General features: G+C 39.8%; 1 protein-coding gene across 2 annotated transcripts in view; it reads right to left on the minus strand.

Annotated features, from left to right (window-relative positions):
• The window catches only part of LOC115093978 (fibronectin type-III domain-containing protein 3A-like), a 249,858-nt gene that overhangs the window by 213,681 nt on the left and 10,016 nt on the right, over positions 1 to 26,161 (minus strand). The gene's annotated exons all lie outside the window — the stretch shown is intronic.

Raw genomic sequence — 26,161 nt, forward strand, 5'->3', positions numbered from 1 at the left:
AGTTTTTCCTTCCTTCCACCTTTCTTAATGTATGGAATACATCTGGTCTGTGCTTCTAGGATGGTATTTTTTAACAATGTCCATACCTATTGCACACTTATTACCCTTTGTAGCTGCACCTTTCAGGTTTTTTTCTATTTTTCTCATTTTGTCAAAGTTTCTCTTTTGAAATTTTAGCGCTAGAGCCATAGGATTTACATACTGTCGCCCTTCCAGTCATTAATTCAAGTTTGATCAAATTCAATAAGGTATGACAAGATCTCAAACATTCACATCTAAATGTCAACATTGATGTGTAGAGTTAAAATGTATTAGTACTGTTGTTCATCTAAACAAGATAGTAATTACTAGGAATCCTCTCAGCCCTGCTACTGAGAGAAAGGAACTTGCAATGTAAATAAATCCTTTCCTAAACTTCTGGGAAGAATCCAGGCTTGAAAATGTATTTACTCATGGTTTTATCTTCATATTACTATCTAAAGAAAAAATACATAGCAAATCTAGCCCTCGAGCATAGCTCTGGGAGTCATTTTCTTATTAAACTGACTTTCTGAATGATGAAGATTGATTAATATGTGTTGGAGGGAAATACAGAAAATGCTAGTCCCTGCTTCTATGCATACACACAGGTATTCAATGCCCTTATCAGGTGATTGGGGCAAAGGCAAGGCACAATGCCATTTTTTAAAATGGTCACCGCCTGAGCCCAGAGCATAGGGGTGCTCTGAGCCTCCACTGCACTGCACCATCAATACTGATTCAACAAGTAAGCAGAGTCAGAGTGAGCTAAGGTGGAGAATTAAGGGCCATTTGATAACTAAGACAAGGTTGAATTCTCTATTTGAGATCTAATTTCCTTGCTACTGGCAATGTAGACAAAAACATCTTCCACATTCTTATTTAGCGTATGTTTCTGTAGTACTCTGAGAACTGGAACAGCTTCTACAAATTTCAAGTCTTGTATATATTTCAGGACATCAAATATATATATATATATATATATATATATATATATTCTCTGGGTACTGCCTTTTCCTGCAAAGTAAATGGAATTGCTCTGGCCATTTTCTAGATAAAAGCTATAGCATTATTCTCAGGTGGAAATGTACTTCTAGGAGGCTGTTGCGAGTGGTCAGGTATGAGACCAGTGGACTCTTTGCCATCCTAATAGTAGAACGGAGATATACACAATAATCACAATCCTTCTTGTGAGTCAGATACTATTACAGGAGAATCTTCTAGCTTGTGCTATCCTAAAAGGAAGCTGAACCTTGAGATTAAACTGTGACTGCATCATTCTTGTCTGCATTGATATGGTAGAATAGTACAGGGTGCTCAAACCAGTCCTATGGGCCAACCAGTCAATCAGGTTTTCAGGATCCCTAATGAATATGCATGAGAAATATTTTGCATATACAGGAGGTAGTGTTTTGCAAATAAATCTCATGCATATTATTTAGGATATCCTGAAATCCAACAGGGTGGGGGGGGGGGGCCCCGTAGGACCAGCTTGAGCACCTCTGGAATAGTAGATTCAATTTCCAACTTGGGGGTCATACATTCCAAAAGGGAGACTTTGTGCTGGATGTGGAGGTGACGGGGAGAATCTGGTACATCAATAAACTAGCTTTTGATAGTTAAACTAGAAAGGGATGCACCTCCTTTTTGGGTGGATGAATTACAGTAGAAGAACTATCAGATTCTGGAACTAGGCTTGGTATAGGTTGCATTGTAGGAGTAGATTCAGAACGAATTGCCTTTTCTGCGTCTTGGTGCCAAGAGGTGATTGTCGCCAATAAAGATATAGTGCCCCTACTTGTTGAATGTGCCAGTGAAACGTCTGCGCTAAAAAGAGTGACTGCACCAAAGGCATCCTTTTATGTACTGACATGCTGTCTGAAAGGGCCTGGCTTGGCTCCTGCAAGCTCTGGCACTGAACAGCACAACACACCTCACTCTGCTAGAAAGGGAATGGTGCCTACCCTGATTCATGGCACCTAGAATTACAAAGGCTTCACTGGCTTCTGATACAGCAATGAATACCATATTAACTTGTTGTTTTATAACCTGACAATGTGGCATCTCCCTGGATTAATTTTACTCTCAGATTTCACACTCATGAGAGGTCTAGAATGGGTAGATGTGAATAGGTTATTTACTCTTTCGGATAGTAGAAAGACTAGGGGACACTCCATGAAGTTAGCATGGGGCACATTTAAAACTAATCGGAGAAAGTTCTTTTTTACTCAACGCACAATTAAACTCTGGAATTTGTTGCCAGAGAATGTGGTTCGTGCAGTTAGTATAGCTGTTTTTAAAAAAGGATTGGATAAGTTCTTGGAGGAGAAGTCCATTACCTGCTATTAAGTTCACTTAGAGAATAGCCACTGCCATTAGCAATGGTTACATGGAATAGACTTAGTTTTTGGGTACTTGCCAGGTTCTTATGGCCTGGATTGGCCACTGTTGGAAACAGGATGCTGGGCTTGATGGACCCTTGGTCTGACCCAGTATGGCATTTTCTTATGTTCTTAACTCTCAGATCCTCATCTCAGTCACTTCTGGAAGTCAGTAACTTGAGAAAGAATCTTTTCGATAGCAGGTCCTCTACTCTGGAACTCTCTTCCTCTATCAATATGTTCTGTAAAAAACTCCAAAGAATTTAAATAAGCATCAAAAACTTATTTTTATAAAGCTGCTTTCTCAGTAGACACGCAATGTCTTCTTCATGTATTTTTTTATGTCATCTGTACCACTACGACAGTAACTTGAATTTTAAATGAGGCCTTCTCTTTGTGCTATGTAATTTTTTTTTATTTTTATGTCAGTTAAAAATATATACACAGAAAAAATATTATGTACTCTACCTCACACTTTGGAGGGTATGAGAAACAAATACTTGAAAAAAAAAAAACCTAAAAAGTACAAGAGGATTCTATTTTGATTTAGGAAATGGTCTTTCAGCTGATGATGGTTTCCTCTTTACTGTCAAAGAGGGATGAGGAGACCAAAGACTCAAGTGTAGCTCCTCGATCTTCTGGCTCTAGTTGTTATATGAGGCTGAAAGAATAATTGCTAAAAACATGGATATGGCTAGGAGGTTTTTCCAAACATTAATACTTGTACCTCCCCTTGATCCAAAGGCATATCTACAATAATTAAGCTTCTTATTTTAGGTATTAACTGATAAAACACCAATAAAGCATCCTGATGCAAAATAATAAAATAGTTTCTAACAAACAGAAAAACACCAATTCTCCTAGAACTCTTCTCTCTACCCTTGCCTGCTTTGGTCCTACAATTTGTTGTTCTTTTCCACCCTGACAATGCCTCTGCTGCATAAATGTATGTATTTAATTCAACTGGAAAAAGGTATTAGCAATAGCACCTGAACCACAAAAACACTGATGTTTTTGTACTCTAAAGAACTCCCTAATTTGCTGGAAATAAATATCTAAAATTACAACACCTAAGAATAGAAACTCTAACAATAATATACCCAGAACTGGAAACAAATTAAAAAAACATTAAAGATCTAATTTTTAAAAGAAAAGGAAAAAAAAACCCTTAAAGCTTATTCCTTGGTTTAAGGATGTTTTACATCAATGCTAGTTTGTCAAAGAATAGATATTCATGAAAAAAATCAAAACAAATATTAAAACAATAAGTTACCAATAATTATTCAAGTCACTTAAAGCAGAAGTAACTCCAACAGGTGTGGAAAATTCATGGTCAGCAGAACAACTACAATTTGGTACCTAGCACCCTGCCACATCGTGAAGAATAAGCTGGCAAGAGAAAAGACTGCAGGGAGTGCAAGGAAGAGAAGCTACACTGAGGCAAGGGGAGAGAAAAGCAAAGCAATAGAAAACAAATGAACAAAAAAACCCAAAAAAAAACTTTACGGAAAAAATTCCTCGCACCTATGAATTTTGGCTAGAGCCTAAGAGTTCAAAATATTTTTCTAGCCTTTGTCTCTAATGCACATCAAAAATTCAAAATTTGCCACAAGCAGGAAAATGCCCAAACTGTAGAAAGAGTAATGACCCACCAAAGTATTTTTCCTCCAACACACTTCTGTTTCAGAAAAGAATGCAGTGCTTGTGGAATTAACTGGGAACTGCTAAAATGACTGGCAAGCCTCTTAGTCTTCCTTTTCTATGAATGCTCGTCAGCATTAACTGACTGCTTCTGAAGAGCTGGTGTACAATAGCATGAGAAAAAGAACAGTCAGGAGAGGAGGCCCATTTCTTAATTCTTATTTAATTCAACAGGCATCCCATTTGGTTCCTCTACAATAGGATAGTTTTAGAAAAAAAAAAAAGGCTTTGGTGGTTCTTTGGTGTACTTGGAAAAAAGCAGGACCTAAGAACAAACCAAAACGTGTAGCCATATTTTATTTAGGAAATAATCTAAAATCAGAATAATGAATATAAAATGATTTCTAGTTATAAATTTGTGTACTAAAAAAGTGGCAGATTTTTTTTCAGTTATCTTCAAAGAAACAAAAATGATGGTGGGAATAAAAAGGGAGAGGAATTCTTTTTGATCATCACAAATTCATTATATTTTTGTTTTTATTTATTGATCTTTTATTTGTCCACTCTTAGTATAAGACAAAACAAATTTCTCTTCTTTTTAGAGACTTTTATGGTGAAGTTTTCTTCATTTACAGATTTTTTTTGGTGTTACAAAAGGTGATACCTTTTTAGTGGACTAACAATATATTTCTTGACAACTTTCAACAGCTAATCACCTTATATATATTTTTTGTATTTGTTAACCTTTTTATTTCCATGCATTCAAGTGCACTAACTCGACAGCCAAATTACTTCAACCAAGCATGGAAACATTCTGAGCATTTTGGGTACAAGCACAAATTTTTAGAAGCCAAGGTTTAAAAAAAAAAAAAAAAAAATTAATGCCTTTTATTTTTAAATGTTTTTTCTTTAGTTATTTTGTCTGGATTTTTGTATGCACTTTTTTTTTTTTTGGTCTGTTTATTTTTCTCTTTATTTCCTTCGTCTTACCTCTAACCTCTCCCCCTTCCTTACATCCCCTCCAACAAGTTCTTGTCAGTGGACAACCTGCTGCTGCTCTTCTCCCTCTTCACAGCTAGCCTCCTACCCACCAACAGCTCTTCTCCAGGGCATAAGTGTCAAGCACCAAATTTTAGACACTGGAGTGACTCAATGCCTAGGATCTTTCCAGCCCTGCCTTGCATAATTTCTTTGAAATCTCTCAATAAAATATAATTTTTAATTTCACTTACATCATTTAAAGTGTGAACAAGAAAAGCTGAAATTTGGCTATTCATCTGAACTCAACATAGGCAGCAATGAAATATTTATTTAAAAAGATAAATGTCATAAAAATAATTGCAGCACTACATTCTTGTACAAAAGGCTGAAATTAAATGCTTCTGCATCAATTAATTTTATTTTTGACTCAACTGTTTGCTCCTGCTTCTTTGGTACCACCAGCTCAACCAGAGCCAGGGCTGGGAACCAAAAAGCCATAAGCTTTATTTGCAACTACTTGGGGATTTTCCCATTTTATATCCCTCCATTGAATCTAGGCTGGCCATTGCAGCAGTGATCCTCAGCTGGGGGCTGAGAATCACCGCTGCAATGTTCCATCTGGAACCCTGCAATCACCAGTTCTGAAACCGGCCACTAAGTGTCACCCTTAAGCAAAGACAATGATTCCATCCCTTATCTCACTCCCACCCTCTCCCAAGGGGCTGTGAACACTGCCTCCACAGTATCCCCAGTCAACTCAGGAAAAATAAGACCTGACTCGAAAATTGAACTGGGAACCTTCCACATAGCATGCACACACCACTGCCATTGAGCCACAGGGCTGTTGTTTTGAGACTGATCTGGATTGAAGGTGCAGCGCTGGAGGGTGGGAGACCTGCAAATTTTGAAGACCCAATGCTCCTTGATAATCTTCCACTATTCTTCCAGTAAAAAGATGATTCCTAACCCCTACTGGATTGATTGAGGCCTGAGGAACGAGTCCCAGCAAACACTAGGTCAGGCTTAGTCCAAGCTTATCGTGGTGTCTTTGGCTGGCATCCTCCAGCTGTAAGCTGAAGTTGTGGAAGTGCAGGTGGTGCATGATAATGCCAAAATTGGCAGAAGAGGCATCTGGAAGAAGAAATATTTAAAAGCAGAGGACACCTAGAAGAAGATGGTTATTCTGGTCCCATCGAGAGTTGCTGGATGGCACATGATGCTTCTTAATCTGAGGAACTGTTTCTCTGAACTTATCCTTAGGTCAAGGCACACCAGCCAGTTTGCAGTGCTGGCTCTCAGCCAAACAAACAAACAGAAGATCTCACTGTGTTATCAAATGATTCATACATCAAGCAGAAGAGATAACATTCACACTCCATGTCTAAGACAGCCCGTACGAACTCTGTCCAGCGGCTATCAGAGGGTTTCAAGCCTGTCAATATAGTACTACACGAATTAGAACTGGTGCGCCGTGATGCATAAGAGATCATAAATCTCTGAAGAGACTTTCTTCCCAAAGTTATCCAACAACCTAGGATCCTTGTCTGCTGGGGTGTTGAAAACGATCTTGGTTTTCCAGCACTGACTGGTACAGTTTGCTGAACGCTATATCTGAGATCCAGTTTCCTGACTACTGGGGAACAGGATGACTGATTTTCCCCAGAGTCATTTGTAAATCTCGTAGGATTGAATGTACTGGAATTGCTGCAAGTTCAGAATTTCCCAAACCTGGAAAAGACTGAAGATCTTGGTAAGGGTATCATCATCTTTGCGGATATTGACTCCCAACACCTTAACAAGCTTATTCAAGAATTTGGAGTACAAGAGTTTATTTACTTATTTATTTAGATTTTTATATTCTGCTTCTGGTGGCAAAGAGTGCTCCGATGGATCAGGCAGGGAGTCCAGGGGAATCTCTGTAGACCTTCCTTCAGAACTGAGAGTGAAGTGACACTAACCTATGATGATGGCGACTGGAGAGGAGTCCTTGGGCATTTTGGAGGGGAATATTTCTGAAGCATGATCCAGATGGCTGTGTTCCATGCTCCATCCTCAGACTGGCTAGATCTCACCATGGGGACTTTTGATGTGAGCTCCCGAGGCATGAAGGCAAGAAGGACTCCTTCGTGCCCTCTCCCCCCCCCCCCCTCCCCAAGGGAGCAAATCTGATGCTTTGGACAGGAGAGGTTGAAGGGTGCTATTGTTGTGACTAGCTGTCAGCAAGGCAAAGAAAGTCTTCACCAATTCCACTACCAAGGTATAAAGGGAATTCAATGTGAGCTGAGATGAAAAACAAAATCTATGAAGTATCAAAACGAGAAAGAGAATGTCCATGCAGAAACTTGGACAAAAAAAACAAACCAACCCACAACTGAGAGGCTCATGAGGCAGCAATTGTTCAGTATGGCAAAAACTCTATATGAGCTAGGAGAGAATGGTCCATTTGATGCTGGTGGATATTACGCATGTCATGACTAATTCAGCCCTGCTTGAAGATGCGAGAAAGGGAACCTCTCCAATATCCCCAACAGAGGAGGAGAGAGGTGAGGAGGCAGCAGAAAAGATGGCACAAAAAGGGTCCAGTTGCCTCCCTAAGAAGAGCTATAATCCCTATGACTTCTGAAGGACAGGCAAAGAGATAGAGAAAGAGAGAGTCAAATACATTTGTGCAGCTGCTGTGTTCTTTGGTAGGTCCTGAACTGGTCTAGCAGGACTCAAGGAAAGGAAATTATGACTAGATTTCTCCTAATCCTGCTGCTAGACCAGTCTAGTCAATGGGAATTACCCAAGCTTAGACTAGCCTGGGTGGGAGGACATCAGGGCTGCTCTGAGAATGCCTGCCCCAAAAAACAGCAACCGCTTTAACTTGTGCATCCAGTCTGAAATGTTTAACAAAGGAATGCAAGGACAACCAGGTGGCTGCTCTACAGATCCTCTTGAGCACTGCAAAGGATTCTTCCCATGACGACCCCTGGCCTCTCAAAGAATGAACACAGATCAGCCCTTCAGCAAATATGCCAATGCAACTGCCTCCTTGATCCATCTAGTCAGATTAGTCTTGGAAGCAGCTTCACCCCTATGGGAATTCCTGAACCATATAAACAACCTGTCCTTTTTCTGACAGGGGTTCATCACCTTCAGATATCTGTCATCTAAAAGATGGAGTCTGCTCTCTTTACTTGACATTTGCTTCCCTGGCAGGTTGGAAATGAGACAGACCAATTCAAATGAAAGGGAAACATCACTTTTGCGAGAAAGGTCAGAACCAGCCAAAAGGTGACCACTTCAGCAGAGATCATGTGGGGGTCTCTGCAAGATAAAGCCTATAATTCTGAAATGTCTGGCAGAGCAGATGGCCACCAAAAAAAAAAAGGGGATCTTCAAGGAAAATATTACACTAGGCCCTAGAATACAAATATACTTTCTATTAGGACAACAGAACAAAAAAACAAGCTGTTACAGATCTCCACACAAAAAAATTAGATGCTAGCAGAATATCTCACCTTGGACACACATGCAGTACTAAGACAGACCCTCACCAAATACAGAATAAGGAGACCATAAAATAGAAATAGAAATATTTAGGCAAAAGCTCAAATGGAAACTGCAAGAAGCCAGACTCTGTAGGCAGTAAAACAAGGGGAAAACCAGAAACATCACCATTCCTCATAAAACATCAAACAATGAAATCAAGAAATATAAAATCATCAGTAATAGAAAAGCCATACTAATAAAAAGAATAAATATTTCAAAACAGCTGATGAATAGAACATCCAATAATTAAACTCATAAAAAATGTTTTAATTTTCTCAAACATCAATAAATATTTTTAAAATAGCAGACACATCAGATAACACCCAATAATTAAAATTTAAAAGAATTAATAAATCCCCTGCTTTATATACTAGAGAACTTTTAATTTTCAGTCATCCTGAGATTCTTGTGGATTAGTGGGGGTGCACAAACTTTCTCCTCCCTTAAATACATTGTCTGACAACCACACTCTTATGCTCCGTGACTGACACACACACCCACCCCCTCATGGTCTCTAAAATACACTCACTCCCTTACATACACACTCGCACACGTTCCCTCATACATGCTTGCTGATGCATGCCTCCTCCCATGCATCTTTGCTGGCACACACTCACAGACACGCATGCTTCCTCACACATGTTGATACACAAATATTCATACTCTCTTGCACACATGGCTCTCACTCACATGCAGACATATGCTCACTAACATACTCCCACTCATTCTTTTCTGTTACTCCTTTGAATATATAAAAAACAAGCCGTTAAGCCCGTTAAAACGGGCTACATTACATTTTGTTTTCAGTCCATTTTCTAACACAGCACCCTTCTACACTTTTTCTCCCTCTCTCCCCCTTCCCCTCGTTCACTCCTCCCCTTTCTCCACTCAGTCTTACTCACCCTCTGTCTCCCACTGCCTTCTTCCCCTCACTCTCACCTCCCTCCCCTTCCCTCAGTCACTCCCACCTCCCTCCCCTTCCCTCAGTCACTCCCCACCCTCTCTCAATCCCATCCCCTCCCCCTCAGCCCTCCTCCACTCCCTTTTTCTCTGCTCCACAACTTCTTACCCTTCCACTTACTCACATCCCTGTCTCTCACCTCTCCCTCATTCTCCCTCTCCCCTCACTCTTCCCCACCCCCTACCTACCTCCCTCCCACACACTCACCCACTCCTCCCTCCCTCTCACTCAGTCCCTCCCTCTCACTCCCTCCCTCCCTCTCACTCCCTCAGTCCCTCCCTCCCAGTCCCTCCCTCTCACTCAATCCCTCCCTCCCTCAGTCCCTCCCCCTCACTCAATCCCTCCCTCTCACTAAGTCACTCCCTCCCACTCCCTCTCTCCCACTCCCTCCCACTCAGTCCATCCCTCCCTCGCTACTGGCCGCTGCCGCCGCCCGCCGCTACCGCCCGCTGCCACTGCTACTGCCGCGTTTTTTTTCCTTACCCTGCCTAAGACCGACGTGCTCTCTACTGCGCATTTGCGGCACGTCGGTCAGGCATCATTTATCTAGTTAGATATTTTTGCTTACATTGGGGTGGTCAGGTTGACAAGAAGCAGCAGGCAATCTGCCTGCTGCCTCCTGCGAAACAGACATTAGTAGGGCTGGGTGAGAGGTGGCAGCAGTGGTTTCCCACCTCCACAGTGATGAAGGGAGGAGGGAATCAGCCCCATACTGCATCGAGGATGTGGTGGTGGAGGGCGGAAGGCAGGCCAATGGAGCCACGATGGGGGCTGGCGAAACAAAAGGCAGACCCCCTTGGATCCGTGGGACAAAAAAAAAGGCAAAAAAAAAAGTGAATGGAGGCTCCTGCTCTGTCAGGAGAGCAGCTGTGGGGCCTGGTTTTGATCACAGCAGCTCCATAGGTATGGGACTACTATGATTACCACAAGTCATGTTACTGGCCTGACCAGTCCACTGGGTCATCCCGAAGCCCCCATAAGTCAATCACTGAGACCAGAATCATGACTTCTAATCTTTGACAGTTTTCCAGGGAAGCTCTTGCTGCTTCTCTCCTAGCGATCTATTTGCAGATGGAAATCATAAAGCCATCAATGGGAACTACAAGTTCCAGAGAACATCCCTTCTGCATAGCATCTAGGTCCCACTGGTCCAATGTGATGAGAGTTCATTCCCAGCAGAACCGCTAAAAGCAACCGCTCACTGAAACTACTTAAGAAGAGACCCACACTGAATCTCACTGGATGATCAAACATCTCCCAATGTCCCAAGAGTATCACTCCTTGGCTTCTTGGCCCCACAAAAGGTGCAATTCCTGCTATGTAAATGACTCCCCCCATTACAATAGAGACTTCCCTGGCATGAATCTTCTGGATTTCCGGAAGGGACTGCAGCTTCTGGCACTCAGAGGCCCTGAATGGTATCTGTCTCCAGGAAACCTCTACAGCTTGGATTCCCCCAGATCCTTGACTAGCTTTTCCAGCTCCTCAAAAATTAACTTGCTCTAAAAGGACAGCTTATGTAGCCAGCTTTGGATGCAGTGACCACAGCCCAATTATGTAACCACAGTAGTATTCAGGCTGCAACAACAGAGGCCACCAAACAAAAGGAAATGCTGAAAAGGTCATACATGTCATCCACTAAAAAGGCAGCCCCCAATTCTATTTGTGTAGATGCCAGTCTGTCAGAAAACTGCTGAATCCAGCAAACTATAGCCTGAACAACATATCCTCCACAAACAGAAGATTATATGGCCACTATCACTGCCAAGATGACCTGTTTTGGGAAAGCTAAAATCTTTGTATCTTACAGGTCCTTGAGAGCAATAGCAACTTCTACTCATCTTGTGTGTTATGGCTGACACCAGAGCATTAACCTAAAGAACTAAAAAGACACTCTCCTTCTCCACTGCAGGTAGGGGCTGCACTCTGTTCATAGCCATGCAATCATAATATAAGAAGCTGCCCTACTTTAAATGTGCTACTTGCTAACTTCATGGAATGCCCCTAGTCGTCCTATTACCTGAAAGAGGAAACCACCAATTCACACGTACCTTTTCTAGTCATCTCATGATTCTAGAGACCTCTATCATATCCCTCCCCTCAGCCGTCTCTTCTCCAAGTTGAACAGCCCTAACTTCTTAAGCCTTTCTTCTGTCCCATCCCCTTTATCATTTTGGTGGTCCTTCTCTTATCTTCTCCAGTCCATCTTTAAACCCTCCTAGAAGGAATGCCCACTGTGTCATTTTCTTCCCCCCATTTTGGGCTGGAACATTTTTTTTATTTGATTTTTTTTCCAATTTGTGTTAGATCCTTAAGTTTTAGAGGAAAGTGTTATTGTAATTTGTAGCTTTTACACAATATATCTAAATATGGCTACTACAGCTGGAGATGTGTGTACAGAGAAACAAAACACAGCAAACTTTTAAGCACAAAAAATTAAAAAAGGAGTTATGCTGAATCCTCTCTCATACTGTGGACCAGTATTACATTGATGTGTTTGGGGTTTTTTTTATTGTATTAGTGGATATAATTTAAAATTGTGTGTTTAGGGGTATATCATTGCAAATTTCATATAAGAAAAACTATTTTTTGTATATCTCTGCAAACATATATAAAATTTTAACACATTGAGAAGGCACTGGAAAGGCCAACCAGTTCATAACACTGTAATGGAGCACCAACAAAACACCATAGCTTTAACATCAGCAGGACTTTGTTTCAGGGCCTTAAAGGTCAGTTTGAGCTTTACAGCTTAATCTGCAAGTCTATTTATGGGAATGGTGCTTGGCATATATGGTCATTTTGGCTTTTGATAGCAATGGAAATCTTTCCAGCAGACAATGTCTGTTATGACTCACACATTTTGTTTCTGTGTTTTATAGAACAGAAGAAGCTAGCTTAAAATATTTTCAGGAGTTAATGGAAGCCTAGTTGTTTACAGAAGAAAAAAAACACTTAAAAATAGTGAGTGAAGGAATCAAACTAGATCCTTCAGGTCTTTACTTGCCATTTCTAATGGCAAGATCAACAAAATCTGCAGATACTTCCCTGCTGTAACATCATTTGCGTATTGCAAATGCCAAGACAACTCAGTTGCTCTGTAAGAGAAGTTACATCAATAAGCTAGTACTTGTTAAGCCAGATTGTTATACTTAGAGCTTTGGTGTACATTTGAATTTTAAGAAAACACAGGAAATCGGGAGCTGAGTCTTCTGCACTCTAACACCTTGAACTACTGGACCTATATTTCAGGACAAGGTCATAACTTAAGTTTGGACTGGATGGGCATAAGCAAAAGAAAAAGGTCTCTCTGTCTTTCTACCAAAACATCTTTGATTCTGCAGAAAACAGCATGGGACTTTCCACAAGTCTTTCTGCATATACAACTTGTCTCACAGAGCACATCTTAAAAAAAAAAAAAAAAAGAAAGAAACAAAATCAGGTAAGGGCCTATGAACTGGCTGAAAGAACTCCGGTACGCACCCCATCACTGGTCTGCTGCCTAAAATTTGCTATAAAAGGCCATGGAAGGCAAGCACCTACAATTACCATGAATATCAACAGCAGAAAACACAAGACCCTATTTCATCCTTAACCCTGACCACCCACAGAACCAAATGACTTCCAGTTATGGCCAAAAGTATGAGGGATTTGGTAAGGAGGCGAGACGCAACCTTTTCTGTGGGTAGCCAAGCATAGGTATTAGAGTACAACTGTGTGGTCTAGGTTACATAGTAATGATAGCAGAAAAAGACCAAATAGTCCATCCAGTCTGCCCGGTTATACTGCATTATGTAATACTGTATTCCTGTAATTGTGTTTAGCCCTAAAAATTATTATTACAGTTTCCCACGTCCTTGTTGGGATAGGCAACAGAGTTCTCTTAAAGATAACTCAACATTTCACACTAAAGCTAAAGAGATTAAGAGTCCTTCCTACCATTAGAAAGTGTCACTTTTTTACTAAACAAAATTAGTCAGGTATTTTACAGAAATTTAGAAAAGGTTATAAAATCGCATATAATGAAAAATGTCATTAAGATTTTACATTCTTAGAGAAATGATTCACATGAACATTTTATAAGATCCCTTTATGCAGCACCACCAAATAATCTTTGAAAACCATTTTATATGCGCCCCACTCCTCTGCTTTAGGAAATGCTAATAGAAAAGCTAGTTCCTCTCACCCACTTCAAGACCACCTCGCTATAACCTCCCCAGTTCCCAAAACGGCAGCACTGTTCCACTCTGCCCCACCTCTCCCCAACCCCCAGGCCCCCCTAACCCCGAGCAGAGGACAGGAGCAATGTTTAATTATTCCTGCTCTGCAGGCGGCAGTGTCCAAGATAGTACCTGCTTAGCAAAGTTCCCCTTTATACAGGTGGTCACTACACGTGCATATTGTGATAGTTATTATATACCCTGGGAGAGGCTGAATGAGGAGGCTAGTGGGAGAATCTGGGGGTTCTTGGGGGAAATCTTCAAAACCCAAGAGCCCCCAGGTTAGGGGAAAAACTCTTTCCCCGAGAGGCACTGGGAGAGGGGGAGGGTTGGAGATCAAAGGAGAAGCTGCACAGTCTTCACCTCACCCAGGGGAGAGGACACCCAGATGAACTTAGAGGAGAAGGGGAGGTGGACTGCAGAGGGGACTGGACAGGAACAGGAAGAAGGACTACTAAAGGCAGAGGGAGATATGGAGATGTCTGAGAATCCATAGCTGGGACCAATGCGGACAGAGGTGGGAGATGAATGATGAAAGCCCCCGCAAGGAGATCTGGATTGCCAACAGTAAACGGGTTAGAGTCAGTTAAGAAGAAACTGCCGTGGGGTGGTTTTAGCCATAGTTGGACAAGGCAAGTGTTATGAATCTCTCTCTACAAGCTACAACGGGTTGGTGGCAGTAAGGGTTTGGTTTCCCTCAAACCAAGCCCACAAGCACTGGACCCGGTGCTTGAAAAAAGGGTTTCTTCTGGTCTAAGCCAGAGATCGTGTCTAAAACAGAGATGTTTAAACCCAGGGGCCAGAAGCCAGAGTCTATACCTGAAACAGAGATTGATCGCTCGGCTGTTCTCTTCCTGAACTGCAGTTTGGCCTGAACAGAGAAGGCCGGACCTCTTTTCAAAAAGCCTGCCACAAACTGGAAGGGGACAGCAGAAGGAAGTATTTACTCCTGATTTTTTAAGCTCCCTTCAGGGTTAAAGTATCCACTGAGGCAATGGCTGTGTTTTGAGGTTACCATGCTGCGCAGAGGAATCCTGCAGAGGAGAACCGGTTACAGAAGCTTTGGCTGTGTTGGGAAATTATACAACCTACTTTCAACCCATGGGAAGGCAGACCTGCCAACAAATATGCATGTCAATTCAACAGAAACACGCAACCAGTACACATGAGTCCCCAACTGCCTTTTCTATAGATACATTTTCCAATTTACTTTGGAGGGACTGATTGCACGAAAATGCATGATCAAATTTACAGACAAGCCCAGGAAAAAAAAAGAACATTTGTAATAACATTTTACCAAAGCCTGAAATCTTCAAATGCAAGTTAATAATAAAAAAAAAAAGTGTTTGTTAATTGAATATTTGCAGCACCTTTCAGTACTCAAAGTAGCAATGTGAATTTATTTTGTTTTTTCCCGAAACATTTACCAGCACAGTTGCTGTAATAGACTTGACCCTCTATTAAATATGAGGATGATATACCTTGTCCCTTAGACTTGATAGTAATTGGTAAAAATTTAATATCTGCACTAACAGAAAATTCATCACCGAAAGAATATTTTTAAAAGCACTGAAATATTTATCTTATATTTCTAGAGGCCAATATGATTTGTGAAGCCTCTGTTCAAGGTTTGTCTTCTGTATATAATAGAATCCCTCAAACAATAGTGAAAGCTTAAAAAAAAAAAAAGGAAATCAGAACTGAACAGAGGAAGGCTTTTTTGCATCTACATGAGTAAGGGAATATGCATGTGAATATGAGAGAGCCTGAATGTTTTGCATGTGTGTTTGGGGTGTTTTGACAAAAGATGCTGTTTTCTGTGTGCGTCAGAAAGGGAGTATATTTGCAAAAGGATGCAGCCACGTGTGTATGGCCTTGATGACTTCAGTTCGTATACAGTGTTTAAAGTTAAAGGTGAAACTTTCCATTTCTGATCCATTTACATCCATAAGATCCATAGCATTTGAAAAAATGCATGCAGGAATGGATGCCAACCTGCTTCATCAAATAAAGTCAACATAAGTGTTAATCTGATAAATACAGTAATAAACTGTCTACCAGACGTCTGCTTCAAATGTAGTTTTCTTTGACTATTGGCAATGGAGGAACTCTATATGATATACTGACAACAGAATCTTTGTCGTTGTGCAACTGTGACCATGTGGGTCGGAAGAAACATTTTTTGGAAATTTAGGAATTGTATCTCCAAAGTTTATAACCCAGAGCCCACAGTCTGATATTGAACACTTTGTAACATTGGTGTATTTGGCTGGGACTCACTCAAGATGATGAGCATCACTACGTTTCCATTAAAGATGGGAAGGGTGTTGGGTGGATGATTTTTGTTTGTCTCTTATTTGTTATTCTTTGTTTTGGTTATGTTGGGGACTGTATCAGGTCTTGGGTGTGCAAGAGTTTGGCGCTCAAAATCATTTGTCACACCTGCTTTAATAATGGGGTTTCTTTTCTAAAGGCATATTCTATCATATATGTTACTTCAAAGATGTTTTCTATGCTCGATGTCCGCTATATTTCATACCTAATTTGTATTAAACCAGCTCATATGTCATGGTTTGTTTGTACAATGGGGTTTTTTGAACAAACAGATTTCTATAAAACATTACAAAAAAAGATTAATGTTGATCAGCTTAACAAATACTCTTTTTTTAGGATTTACAGGAACACCTTTATATCCATTTCCACCTATACCCTTTTTCAACATACATGCCTAACTTTTAAATTTAAGTTTTACAGTATCAGAAAAATAGGCACTTTTTAAAGTGAACTTAAATTGTTCTGTGTATTATAATCCAATGTTGCCCTCCTCTTATCTGTCAGACTAGGATTTCCAATTGCTACTTTCCTCTCTCCTGGCAGCCCGCAGATCACTACCTGCACAGTTTCTGGCTCCTCAACAATGAGTGGGGCTTGAAAATATACTTCCTCAGAGAATAAAAGGAAGAAAGGAGGAGGAATTGAACATCCACGGAGTGGGGAAGGAGCGTGGCTAAAACATACTTTGCTACCTGCTTTGAGTTTTACCACTTGTAGGCAAATCAAGACTTCATCTCTATAGCAATGGTTCTCAACCCAGTCAGGTTTTTAGAACAACAATGAATATGCACGAGATAGATGTGCATGCAATAGAGCAGCTCATGCAGCTCTCATGCATATTCATTGTGGATATCCTGAAAATCGACTGGCTCAGTGTGTCCTAAGCACTGGTTGAGAACCATTGCTCTATAGAAATCCACATCTACCGGACCTCAAGACACACAGGTTGTAGTAACATTTTTTTACTAGATTTTTTATGTTAAAACCTTGGTGTGTCTTATAGACTGATACAGTATTTAGAACCTCTTTGAAAATGCTCATTGACACTATAAGTTTCTGCACTAAACTATTCACCCTGAACAAAAACTCACCTCAGGGCAAGAGCTGTAACTGGCCTCCTACCAGCAGATTGCTAGGGTGAAGCTGGGGCTTTTCCTGTGAACCACTAGGTGGCTCCGATGCGCTGAGAGAGAGCAAGTCAGAAGGGCTTGCTGATGCCTGAAGCTTGGACTTGTAAGTCTGCCCCGAGGATCAGTGATGCTGGGAAGCCAGGATAATGTTGTTGGCAATTCAAGAACTATAGGCCAAACTGAGTGAACCCACAGACTCTTGAGTTTTTGAATCTAGAAGTATGCGTGTTATGTTCCTATTGAGTCAAAGCATTGTGTAACTGAATATGATCTGGACCAGATCTTGAATTGCAATTGCTGTATCCGATTCTGCTTTGATACCTGAACCTGTAACCACTGTTTACCTCAGAAGGAAGATAATCTTATATTATTCCTGCAAAGTGTAAGCCAGAACCCATCTATGTGTCTGTAAAATACCTACTTGAATAAAACCCCATTTGTAACTCTGAATCAAGAGTGTGTCTTATATTTGCAGAGGCCCCCAACCTGGCAATACAATTATCTCCAACATATGCTTATGTAAACAGAAAAGCTACAGGAGCCATGAAATACCTTATTATACGCATTCCATAATTAAGTTATTGGGAACACCATAACTCAGATGCCCAGAGAGTGACAAGCTACTATGTTATGAGACAGTTATTACAGCATGCTTATTTTCAGGTGGTTAGTCTACTGTTTTCAAATTCATAGCACTGCAAGTCACTTTGCAGTTGAATAGAGGGATTAGAAGTGCTGTGTACAAAGTCAATGTGTTATATTTTAAGATATAGTAAGCACATGGATAGCAATTAAAAATAGTTTAAAAGAAGTGGGATTTGACGAATCTAAAAAGTAAAAATAGCATGAGGCATGATTGTGTTTGATGGCTGCCTGCTAAAGCTCTAGTCAAAGAGCTTAGTTTGTGCTATTTGGACAAAAGTTGTGTGTTTTTTGTTTTTTTTATTATTATTAGTCAGAGTAACGTTTTCCAATCTCAGACACAAAAAGGGAGTGAACAGGCACAAGTTTGAAACTCATGAGCAGTAGGACCAATTGTCAAGGCTTCAACCCAATCTGTATACCTCAAAGTAGGCATGAACAGCACTATTCACATAAAAGGAGAACATGGCTGGTAGAGATGGAAAAAATATTTCGAAAACTTAGGTAGCAACTCAAAATTTTAGGAGCCAGGAATAAAAAAATACCCCAACTCCCACTTGAATAATTTACTTTTTTTTTTCCTTTGATCCCTGTTTCATTTATTTTCATCTATTTTGTTCATGCTTTTTTTTTTTTTTTTTTTAACTTGTGTCTTCTTTTCTCTCTCTCTCTCTACTCCAGCTCATTACAACCAGGGGGTACCTCGGGCCACCACTCCATGCAATACAGCAGAAACGGGCTACTCTAAGCTGTTGTACATCTCCTCCATACTGCTCAGTGGTTGCTCCACTCAGGACTGAATTGCTGCTGGCAGCTCCCTTGGAGATTAGCACAAGGCTAGACAACCTGAACTAAATTTTAATCACAGAGTGTCTAGGCAACCAGTATTTTGCAATCGCTGCTGCCTGGTATAAAATGTGTTAGAACTCTGGATATTCCTTAAAGAATAATAAAGGGAAAAATAACTATATGCTCTTGGTTGAAGCTACAATCAAAATGAAGCATTATTTCTTAATATGCAAGTTTAATTTTTCAAAAATGTTCCACAAATATACAATAAAGCATGAAATGCATGTTTAATACTGTGTAATTTGTAAAAGAACTTAAAACACCATGATAAGAATGTGGAAAATAATATTCTTTGCCTATCATGAGAAATACATTGAAAAAGGCCACATCCAAGAGGCCAACAGTAACAATCAGGGTTTTAAATGCCTAGCATTTTAATAGAAAACAAATGCCTAAACAATTTGCATAGAATCAAATAGTTCAATCTGAATTGAACTTTAGTACAAACTGGAAATTCTTGATACAAATTACAAGAGGTTACTATAAAATTTAAATTTAACTGGGCCCAAGTGATATCTTACAAAGCATGGCCTGTGGGTCAAACCAGAACATGGAACTCATTCTTAAATCTTCTAGAATGAAAGCTTTGAAACATTTCTCATGCCAATCCAGATCCACCAGCCACAGCAGATTTGCAGTACATAAAAAACTGCACTGTAACATTGATTCTTCCCTAATGGTGAATATGCAGATAGATGGGAATCTGTTAACTGACTCAGTTTTTCTCCATATCAACAGTGTAATACAAAACTCCAGGAATATGTCTCCTCTATAGAATACAAATTTGTGAAGTTAAGGCCCAGTTCTCAGGGCTGGCATGGACGATAAGGAATGTAGCTTTTTAATTTTGTTTTAAAAATTGCTTTCACAGAGAAGAAATTACAATTATCAAGTACAGTATCACTATTTTCATGACTACTTCGTGTTCTAAGCACAACAGGCTATGGATGTTTGTGAAGTCAACATAAGTTTCTGTGCCAGAAGAATCCTGTTAAAATACTACAATAAAGACCAAAAAAAAAAAGAGAAGTACAGCCAGAAGGCAAAACATGATTTTGTTGTAAGGTGTGCATACTTTTAAAAACCTTTCTTCCTTTGTGTGTTTATAGGAAAAAAAATTGAAATAAGGATCAGGATCTATAGATATGAACAGAATCATAACAGCGAGCTTCTTTTTTTTTGGCTACAAAATACAGAAAAACAATGTAAATGTGCAAGTGTTACACAAATGTAATGTTTAAAAGTTGCAATTTAATTTACATTGCTTAAATGTTACATATTTTCTAAATCTCAATTCTTCAAATGTTTGCAAACTCTATTTTCCTTATTGTCAGATTAAAAAAAACAAAAAACTTATCAGCAGTTATCTTTACTAGGAAGTTAATGTGATACCATCTAATATGATGCAATAAAAAGTACCATGGTCTAAACATGGAGTTTTCCCATGTCTGCTCCATCACAGAAGAAAACGTTTTTCCTTTGTATGTCAAGCTAACTAAAATTACCCAGGTTTACTCACAGTTGTGTGTGTCTGTGTGCGTGTTTCTGTGTGAACAGAATCAGAACGTTCATTCCAAAATATGTCTATCTATAGAGAGATATAGATATATATTCTGGCATGAACGTTCTGACTCTGTTCACACACACACACGCTTCCTTAACTGTGAGTAAACCTGGGTTATTTTAGTTAGCAGGACATACAAAAGGAAAAACATTTTCTTCTGTGTTGGAGCAGATATGAGAAAGCTCCATGTGCAGTAGCAAATCAGAATACAAGAGCTTACATATATCCAGCTACATAAGGTGGCTTTATTGCTGTAAGAAGCCCGTCACTAATTGATAGCACAGTATAATCTTCCACAAGCTATGCACATTTTAAAAGTAATACGTAATGAACTCCAGTAGTGTCAGTATTGAACTCTATACTGTTAAGAATAATCCTCCATTTTCATGAACTGATTTGCATTTCTCAATATGACTAAATTATGTTGAATACTGCACTGAAAACAGAACTATATAAATGTTCCCCAACAAAATATTAACTCAGTCACTTAAGAAAAGGACTAATTTTACCACACACAGGTCTGCCAGGCAACCCTCCCAGACCTTCATTAAGTACTGCCGTTGCCAAGTTGCTGTTGGCAGCTTCAGCCAACTTGTGAGAAAAAAAAGAAAAACTTGTTACAACAGTACTGAATCCATATCTGAAAGATGCACTTGTAATAGCTTGTTCCAAGGAGTTTTAAAGCAGACTACACAAAGTATCTTTGCAACAAAAATGACAGGTTAAAAACAAACATAATATTGTTGCAATTTCCAAGAATCTTCCCTATTTCAGTGTTAAAACACTTTCAACTACTTGATTGAGCCTAATGGAGAAGCAAAACAAAACTGCAATACCCACTAAATTGTTCACAATATAAATACTGCCTGGTTTTTGGCTCTATTGTTTATTTTTAAGATCTTATTCCTAAAGTCTCTCTCTCTCTCTTTTTTTTTTTTTTTTTTTTTTTTTTTTTTTTAATATTGTGAATATTTTACACTTTTCAAAACAGGACTCCACTACCCCATCACAAAAATAAAATCACATTCCCCAAGATTACAGCTCAGACTTTACAAATATCACTGGAGATCTACATAAAATTCTAAAACAAATTCATACATCATTACTCTGATTTACTTAAGATTCATAACAGTGGCAGCAGAAGGGCATGATGAACTTTCAGAAGCTTTAAGTAGACATTTCTGCAAATTAAGATTTAAAACATTAAAGTATGGCATGCATAGAAGATGGGTTAATGTACCAGGTGTTGCATAACTTTTGCCTCCTCCGCCACCAGCACCCTACTGGGATTATCCCAACAATATGATTTTTGTACTATATTGTAGGCCATTCAATTTGGAATTTAATAGTACTTTACACATTTCTTAAATCTACTGTCAATGGCTGGAACCTACAATAGCGAAAAACAGCATCAGATTGACCGTATTAGGTATACTGCATTTCATGAGGCGTGTGATGCTGGAGCAACGTTTATTATGAAAGAGTGGACTGCCGAAAAATTAGGTCAAAATGAAAGTTGGGTTCAGAGGACATGGGTCAAGGCTGCCAACAAGTGTTTTACGGAATTTGATGATGGCCGACCACTAAAATTGTTTCAAGAAAGCCAAAACATTACTGAAAATCCCAGCAACAAGAAGAAAAAAAGCTGTTACGAGATGGCACAAATGATTTTGATGAGAGGAGGAAAAGTTGATAGAGGAACAGTTTATCATTATCAAGTCAGGGCTGGTATCCAGACGTTTCATGTCATTTCAAAACCAGTGAAAACCGAAACCCATATCCAACAGAGGCACAGGCTGGCGAACTGGTAACAAATTTTAGGATGATGATTTCTTTCATTTACCTCCTTCCAACGAATTTTTTTTTTGCTCAATTCGAAAACCAAATTTTCAAAATAATTGAATTTGGTCAAAAACTGAATGAAATTAGCGACAAGGAACATTTTTGCCAAATTGTCAGAAACTCTGCTTGCATTGGTCTTTTTGTCATGTTCACAATGAAGAAAATGTTGCGCGTAATCAAAGAACATGGGAAATCTTGGGATGGTGCCTATTTATGGAATACAATTTTAGCCAAAAATGTTATCCCGATTCTGAGTGAGCCAGAAAACATTTTGTTAAGTAGGCGAAGCTACATTTGTCCATGATAAGGCGCCATGCAACAGCTGCTTAATGGCAGCATTAATGGCTATGATTTTTGTGGTAAGAACATTGGGCCAGGGAACTCTCAAGACTTGAATGCTGCTGAAAACATAGGTGCTATTATTAAGGATGAGGTGGAGAGTTTAATGTTCAAGGAAAGTGGTCAAGGACGTTATTACACCAAACCTCTGAATCAAAATTTGGAATTGGTCTTATTACATTTGGAAAATGATGCAATTTAACAATTTTTGTTTAGACCCCACTCGTTTTAAAGCCATTTTACAAGCTAATGGTGGGCACACCAACTATTAATTATATATTGCTTAATTCCATTTTGAATGCTGATTAAAATGGTATAGTACATGTTTCTATCAGATTTCTGGTTGCAGCTTTAATGGGGGGGTGTTAAAGGTTATGCAACCCCCGGTACATTATCTGGCAAATCAGAGAAGTAACATGCTCAGTCTCCAGGGAGGGAAGGAAGGTGGCTGCCACCACAGTAGTGACAACTGAAGAGTAAGAGCAGCACAGAGAGATTTAGGCTTGGAGGAAACTTCCCCTCTACTCCTTCTACCAGCAAAGAAACCCGAGACCCAAGCAGCCATTCTGGGAGGGTTGATTTAAACAGCATAAAATAAGGATAAAACAGAAAACCTTAATTATTTTTTTAAATTTCTCAACATTATGTAGATTTACAAGTAAACTATATGAAAACACAATCTAAATCATTTTAACTGACAACTGAATTATCTAAATGAAGTCTGCTTATGGCATTTTAAATGACTTCAGGTGCACAGTTTGTCTCAATTTTTACATTAGAATACCAATTCTTTTGCACTCAGAATACATAGTAACATAGTAATGACGGCAGAAAAAGACCAAAATGGTCCATCTAGTCTGCCCAGCAAGCTTCCCAAGGTAGTAACTGCCGCTCCGTGCAGGTTACCCCCATGTTTCGCTTAAGGGAAGTAACTGCCGCTCCATGCCGGTTAAGCTTTTCTATTTATTCCCATCCTCTAGCCTTCTAGGGATCCACAGAATGTGAACACTGAGTTTGATTTTTATCTATAATACTGCTGTAATATGTCTCATAGTACAAGAAAGATTGCTTACAATAGCTGTTAACCTTTTATTTAATACATTTATGTAAAAGTCTTAAATTATGCAACTTCCAGAAAACAAGCATCCAGTGTGGATTCCAAAAATACAGTTATAAAAATAAGTGCTTCAAAATAAGGCAAAAATAAGTGCTTCAAAATAAGGCAAAAATAAGGCAAAAATAAGTGCTTCAAAATAAGGCAAACCCATTCTAAAAAAAACCTCCCTTGATCCCTCCAATCTATCTAACCTCCGTCCTATCTCCAATCTCCCTTTCCTCTCCAAAGTCATTGAGAAACTAGTAAACTCCCGTCTCTCTGACTACCTAGAACAATCCAATATACTCCAACCAACACAATACGGTTTCCGAAAACACCTCAGTACGGAATCCCTACTCCTCTCCCTTACTGATACAATCATCAAAGGAATGGATGCCGGTAATTCCTACCTCATTGCCATGCTAGATATTTCCGCCGCCTTCGACACCGTAAATCACAGCATCCTCATCAACACTCTCATCAGTATAGGAATTTCAGGTACTGCTCTTTCTTGGATAAAGTCCTTCCTCCAAAACCGTACCTACACAGTCCTCACCGACAATTTTACATCCCCTCCTGTTAATCTCGACTGTGGCGTTCCCCAAGGATCCTCCCTCTCTTCCACCTTATTTAACATTTATATGCTCCCCCTCACAAACCTCCTCTCCAACCTTGGTATCACGCACTTCATCTATGCGGATGATGTGCAAATTCTCATCCCTTTCAAAAACTCTGTTCTCACTGCACTCCAAAACTGGAACACCATTCTCGCCTCCATAAACCAGCTCCTCACTGACATGCACCTAGCCCTCAATCCGCAAAAAACTGAACTCCTCCTCGTCTCCTCTAAACATGCAGCCACACCCACTCTCCCCACACTCCATTCCCCCAACTTTCTCTCTGACACAAGAAACCTGGGTGTTATACTTGATAACCAACTAACCTTCAAACCATATATCAAATCTATCCTTAGCAGCTGCTATTTCAAACTACAAACCCTCAAAAAACTCAAACCCCTTCTCTACTTTTCCGATTTCCGTATGGTACTCCAATCCATAATTTTTTCAAAAATTGACTACTGTAACGCTCTCCTACTTAGACTCCCTTCTACCCACATCAAACCTCTACAACTCCTCCAAAACGCTACTGCACGCATCATCACCAATGTCAACAAGAAAGACCACATCACTCCCACCCTCATTGATCTCCACTGGCTTCCCATTCACTCACGAATTATTTACAAGACCCTTACCCTCATCCACAAAAGTATTACCAACGAACACTACAACTGGCTACACCCACCCTTCCTCCCTCGTACCTCCACAAGACCCACCCGTGCCTCCCTCCGTGGAACTCTTATCCCTCCTTCCATAAAATCCACTAGACTCATCTCCACCACCAATAGAGCCCTTTCCCTTGCAGGCCCCTCCCTCTGGAACTCTATGCCTCTTGACCTACGTACCGAAACATCCACACCTACTTTCAAAAAGAAACTCAAAACCTGGCTTTTCCTCCAAGCATACCCCCATTCATCATCATCTCCACCAACTAACACGCTAGCCCAACCATCATCTCTCTCCAACACCCCCCTTCCAGGACCTACACCCAACACCCTCCCCCTCTAAAGATTCACACAATTTTTGTATATACCCAGTGTACATATTCCTACCTCGAATCCCTATTCATATCGTATCCCTATGTATCTGTTTGCACCCTCCCCCTGCCCCCCCTTTTGTCTCGACTACCCCCCCCATCCCTTCCCCTTGTTATTTAGTTAATTTTTCTGTTACTGCATTTATGTTATACACCGTTCTCTGTAAAGGCTATGCCTATATATCTTTTGTTATAAGTTACTTGTAAACCGGCACGATGTGCAAACGGTTGCCGGTATATAAAATTAAATTAAATAAAATAAATAAATAAATATAAGTATCTGTGAATTTTCACTTTGGTTTTCTGGTTTAATTCCATAGAAAATGAGAGTTATGTTGTGATTGTCTATACTGCAAGCCTATCTATGAGTCTGATAGGTTAACAAACTTCCAGTACTCTAAGTACATAATTGTCTTGCCTTTTCCTTAAAAAGCATATAAATACTGAAAATGAATTTATAAAATACTCAGCAGGAAGCTAAGAGTATTATTATTATTATAAAATAATTATGTCCTATGCATGCAACTGTTCGTCTTTATAGGGGTCCCAGTATGTGGGATGAATTTGTATTTCTTTCCTGCTGAGCAGCAGCAGCATGGCAGTTCTTCCCTTGTCCTAAGTGACTGAAACATTTCAATTCACTATTAAAAGTAGAAGCATGAGCAAAAGATTTCTGTTGTAACTTTTAATGAAAACGTTTTTTCTTTTCTCATCTTAAAACTGGAATTGGTAACGTGGGAGCAAAGCGGTCCTTTGACTGCTGGGGGTGTTTAATTTGCAGGCGATGACAGGTCTCTCTTCCTCCTGCTGCAGGTCTCTTTTGCAGCCCAACTCCAAGTAACAGTACACATAGGTGACGTCACCCAGAAGTCAATAGCTCTTTGTTGTGACTTTAGGAGCAGACTGCAACGAAAGATCACTCCAGAATTCCCTCCTAGAACACATCTAAAAATCTCCCCCTACTCCACACGCGCGA

The sequence above is a fragment of the Rhinatrema bivittatum genome, chromosome 6 (genome assembly GCF_901001135.1).
Source record: "Rhinatrema bivittatum chromosome 6, aRhiBiv1.1, whole genome shotgun sequence".
Lineage (NCBI taxonomy): Eukaryota > Metazoa > Chordata > Amphibia > Gymnophiona > Rhinatrematidae > Rhinatrema > Rhinatrema bivittatum.